Source organism: Solanum stenotomum, chromosome 1 (assembly GCF_019186545.1).
Source record: "Solanum stenotomum isolate F172 chromosome 1, ASM1918654v1, whole genome shotgun sequence".
Lineage (NCBI taxonomy): Eukaryota > Viridiplantae > Streptophyta > Magnoliopsida > Solanales > Solanaceae > Solanum > Solanum stenotomum.
The window spans coordinates 58,546,408-58,552,407 of NC_064282.1; positions in this window are offsets into that span (position 1 = coordinate 58,546,408).

Below are 6,000 nucleotides of genomic sequence, written 5' to 3' on the forward strand. Positions count from 1 at the left end.
GTAGAATCACATCATTTGGCATCATCGTCAAGGTAATTGCGTCTTGCAAGCTAAAATATAATTAAGTTTAATTTATCATCACATTTTAAATTGTTATTGTTGTTGTTAATTATTTTGGTACTTTAATTCATTATAGGACAATTCTACTTAAAGATAAATCCACACGAGCACAAGCAAGAGGACCTGTGATATCAAGAAGGAGCAATGCAGTCATCCCTAGAAGGACTTATAGATCCCAACGAATGAGAGCGAGTAATGACCCCGAGGTCATAGAAGAAAAGAGGAAGAGAATGACAAAGATGTGCGCATCTTCCAAAAGAAAGAAATCTGCTCCATGAGCGTCTTGAAAAATTCTCCAGATCAGAGAGCTATAATTATATCGTATACTCTTAATTTGATTTTTAAAAAAATTATTGGTTGTTTTGTTTGTTTTGACATATGATTATATCTATTTCTTAACTTTGACTATATATTTTATCTGTGATTGTAAAATCGATGGAGGAGTTAAGAGTTAAACCGTCTAAAACTTTTGTGTTCTCTTAAACTCGTAAGTTCTATTTGTGTGTGTGTGTTGGTCTTTGAAACATTTAACAAAAGAAATGGAAAAGACTCCTTAAAACAATACTATCAATGAAACCGCTGATGCTAACGATGGAAGTTAGCACAAGATCCACCACATCCTAACAAAATTGAAAAGTAAATGGGAATCCTCCAGAAGAAAGGATGCTCACCAAAGCAACTCTGGAACTGGACATGGTATTAGTAGTGCGCCTGTTGAAGACCCTGAACTCCTATGTCTGCATCATAAAAGATGCAGGCCAAATGACGTCAGTACCTGGAATGTACGAACATGCAAGGGGAACTTTAAAACACAACATAAGCTTGATCTTGAAGAAGAACATACTCACCTCATCTCAACTCAACTCAACTCAAAGATACTCAAGGATGCTCAAAGGTACTCAAAGATACATTATAAAGAACGCTTTTAAAACAGTAGATAACAGCTCAGATGTATTTAAAAATACAATAATAAACCTTTTTACCCTTATTTGGGAAATTCTCTAATCGACAACCATTACTATAAGCTATGTTATGAAACAACGTCTCACCCACGCTACCATAAGTGTCCTATACCTTGCCGAAGCATAAGATATCTTCAACAAAGTGGATCTACTAGGCTATGCTAAAAAGCAATAAGGAATCATCTAAAAAGTAATAACTTTTACCCATGTTGTCATACAGGGTTTTAAAGGACTCTGAGTTGTCTCAGCTACTCTTTAAATCGGTGCTCAATACTACTCCCAATAATATAAATCATGTTAATATGTTTAAAAACATTTCCTCATCCTCAAACTTTGAGATTATTACTCAAAAGGTTCTCTTAAAAGATATAGTCCTCAAAACCTCGTAATGAACTAATTTGGATATCGAAGTTTCCTCCCATTTTAAATGTTTACTCTTGGGATTACTTAGTTCCCATATATTCATTTTTAAAAATGAAACATAACACTCCTCATCCTCATACACAAGTCTTAAAACAAGTCTTAAAGGTTGGTGAAGGACTTCTTAGAAAGACTCGAAAGGCACTCTCAAACTTGACTCTTAGTCTTTTCTTGAATTTCAATTATAAATTCGATTGTTAGGATTCATGATGTGAAGGATCTCGTGATGTTTAAATGTAGTTTATATCGCTAGGATTAAGAAAGGGATGAAAGCTCAATTTAAAGGAACAAGTACGGAACGAAAACGATGAAGAAAGTGGTCTCACACTTTGAGGCACAGGGGTTGTGCACCTTGCTAGGCCTCCCCTTACTGGGGCTGGTTTCTGGCACACAACTGGCACCCATGCCAGCCCTGCTGGCGCAGCGCCCCAACTTGTTTCGAGAACATCACGACAAAATTTTCTTCTTAATTTTTGGCCCTAATTTACCTAGAATCGGATGGTTTCTTCAAAACTTTGTTAGATTCGAATATTAAACATAAGTACATGAAATTCTACTCAAAACAACCCTCAAACTCATAACATTCATCTCAAGAACTCATCAAAAACCCATCATTGACAATTTGAGAACGAAACTTCAAGAAACCCATTAAGAACTTTAATACATGGATTGTCATGGATGAATTTAACTCAAGAAACTTATGATTGGAGTGAGGGTGAATGGACCCATCACTATGAAAGCTTACATACCTCATAAGGACCAAATTAGAATTTAAACTAGCCATTATGCAGGTGAACGTGAGGGTGAACGGACCCATCATAGGTTTCCCAGTACTTGGAGGCCTGACGCTCTGCTCCATCAATGGGCCAGGGTTGTCTGGCCCTTTTCTCCGGCGTTTTTCGTCCAATATGTGTTCTTTAAAATTGTGTTTTCGATCTTTTTTGATATTAACTCTTTAAATCTTCATTACTTCTTGAGAGATCCTCCATATCGTAATAACATCTCTTAATTTACCTTTCAAATTAAATTAAAGTTAGGAGGTCCTTTTGAGTGAAAGTTGAGAACTCTTTTGCAATTAACTATAGTTTTGAACTAAGTCCTTGAGTTTAGAGTTGTCTATTTTGTTATTGAGGTCCTTGAGTTGATTCGTTCCTGTCTATAACTCAACATGAACTCTATTTTGAGTTATAAATCTTGAAAATCCTTTAAAGACAAAATTTGTGTTTTAAACTGAGTTCTGTGAGGAAAGTTTAAAGAGACAAATTTGAGTAAAGTTTAAGGAAACAATGTATTCCCAAATGTATCATTTTTCCATTGAGAAAAGAGAAACTTCGATTTCTAAAAAGAGTTTATGAGTTTAAAGATATTTCAAGAACAACTATTTATTTTTAGAGGATAATTTGAGAAATTATTTCAAACCAGAGAAAGAGTACGTTTTATTACATTGAGGATAAAGCTATATTGATTATTTTGGGAATAGTATTGAGCACCGAATTGGGTTAGAGTCTTTTATAATTTAGAAGTCCCATAAGACTACGTAGCCACCGTAGGATAGGATAGCATTGATTCTTCGTGCGACTCCTTTCAGCCTCTAAGAAAGCCTATTAGATGGATCCATAGTCAAAAGATCAACCTGTATCTCGATAAGGTATAGGATTACCCTTGTAGCGTGGGTAAAATATCGTACATTGCTAGGCCTATAATAACGGTTGTCGGTTAGAGAAACTCCCCACAAGTACTGTATAATATTCTTTTATAATGTTTCTATATTTTATATTGTTGTAAAGTTAAATATTTTTACTTCGTGTTCATGTATTGATTGATTTGAGTGTTATCAGCATTTCAGTACAGTCATTTACGCTTTCAGTTCTCCTTGCATACTCGTACATTTAATGTACTGATGTCATTCGACTTGCATCCTTTTATGATGCAAATACAAGTGTTTAGGATTATCAACAGGTGTTTATTTGACATCACTCTACACTCCAGTTAGCTTTTGGGTGAGCCTCCTTGTATTCTGGAGGACCTCACATTTAGTTTTAGTTAAGTAGTTTTGAGATGTCCTGGGTCTTGTCCCGATATCCTTCTTTAACAGCAGAGGCTTCATAGATAGTTATATTTGAGGAGTAATTCTGTATTTACCTTCTTTTGAGTCATTTTAGAAACTATAAATATTGTTATTGAGTACTATCCAGACATCATGAAGTTAGTATTTGAGTTTTAATGAATTTAATTCAATTTTAAGCCTATTATTGCTCGAATTAGTTTTTCGCTTGTAGTCAGCCAGACTGAAGTTTTGCTTGTGGACCATCATTGATTCTTGAGTGTCGGCCACGCTCAAGGTGTAGGCTCAGATCGTGACATCAACCATATATGAGGTGAATCAAAACTAAGAGCCCAAACATTTTCAAATCTTCGTGGTGGTTTGGGGGTGGGGTGGAGTTGTAAGAGCTTATGGTGAAAATATAGTGTTTAAATTTTTACATGAATTATGGCATCACAAATCAAATATAAATTTTAGATATATACTGTTTTTAAAGAATTTTGGTCAACTTTTATATTTTCTGATAAACTTTAATTATAAGAATTTGATATATTTTTTATGCCATAGATATCCAAATGTTCTATTGTGTGTTCATACCATAACACAATAACTAGAAATATTATAATCAATTTACCATATTTATCATGCAGTCCTTTGGGTTTGTTAGAATTAATGTTTAGATTAGATCGTCCTATATTTAATTTAAGACATTGATTAATAACTATGTATTTTATAGTATTTTATTAATAATTAATTAAAACTATAAGTGAAATATGACGGAAATTATGGTAATCTCAATTTGACACAAATATTCATTATAAAATTTGTGAAAGATGTAACTCATTTCGATTTTTCCCATTTCAAGACTTTCTTGGGAAAGATATGAGTGTTTTAATTTAAATATCCTCGTCTCTTTTTATGAACTGTAAAATACAATAATTTATATATGTTACACATCGGTTTGTATAGATATTTCCTCTTAAATCATCAAAATTAATTTTTTTTTTCACAATTTTTTATCAGCCCAGCAAAATTCATTTGGCAAATGAGTTCATCCATGGGTACAAGCAACAATGTTCAAGGTAAATTCATCAACACTGGCTTTTAAAATTATGGTAGGCTACATTTTTATATTATAAATTTATTGTAAGTTATGGAACTAATGTTATGGTTTCATTATGTGGTATTGTATTCTAGTTTATTTATTATGAAATTTTGAAAATTATTCAACTATTATTTTTAAAAAAAAACATATGTCTAGAAAAATTTGGTCAACTATATGATATTGCAGTGGTAAGGGTTTAAGATTTTTTGATGGGTGATGATAATAGTATTCTCCCCCTTCTAAATGAGAATGAATCTTCATATCTTAAATTGTCAATCAAAAGTTGTTATATAGAGATGAGTAAACTTTAATCAAATCATGTAATTCAATTATTTGAATTTTATAAATGATACCCTCTTCACGTTTTGAATGATAAGGAACGCTTGGATCTTAGATTCAAAAGTTATTGTATAGAAATAAGAAAATTTTGTTTAACTATATTAATATTTTGAGAGAAGAAAAATAATACGTTATAGAATTAGCAAATCAGATGGTTTTACAAAAATATAAATATCATATCACCTATCGCTATGTAACATTCAAAGTTATGCTTTTTATTTTTAAAATAATCATCAATATAAGATAAAAATAATGCGGAAACAAAATAAACATTTTTCAAAAAATAATGTGAACACAAAATAAATGTGTTGCACAAAATTGACTAGTCTAAAAGAATATAACATTAGCAAGAAGTTTTAAATTATTCAAAAAGTATATATTTACAATTCATACTAATAGTAAGTGAGACAACTTATATGTGTTCATAAGAAGAAAAAAAATAAAATTATTTTTTTTAAAAAAAAAAAATATATATATATACACACTTATTCAATTCTTTTTTTTTTATTATTGAATATGTAAGATCAAGCATTTTATTACGACTAACAACTTACACACATACAACATTCGTAATAAATTAAAATGATTATTTATTTTCAAAACCAAAATGTTAATGGGATTAAATGAAATCAATATACTTGATATAAAGAGCAACACAACAATATTTATGAGTGACATTCCACAATAATATTTTTAACATAAGAAATCATCAATACAACCGTCATTGTATTGTTTTTTTAAAAAAAATTTATGGTTTGTTCAATGTTTACCCCTCCCCCCCTTTTTGTCTTAAAATAATTAGATGCATGTAGAGTGACGATGAATTTGATCTAATACTGATTAAAATGTATTCATATTTGTAGTATTTCACGATCTACTATGGTCAATGCTTGTTATGTTTTTTTTGCTTCTCGAAACTAGTTAAGTTTTACCGTTTTATACAAGTTCTTAACAAACAATCTTATATTGTGAAAAATATAGCCCAAAAAAAAAGCAATCAATTAATTTGTGCAATTGCGGATTTGTTAGATTTTTCAATGGATCTTCATTTATTTATCATAAAAAGCAGT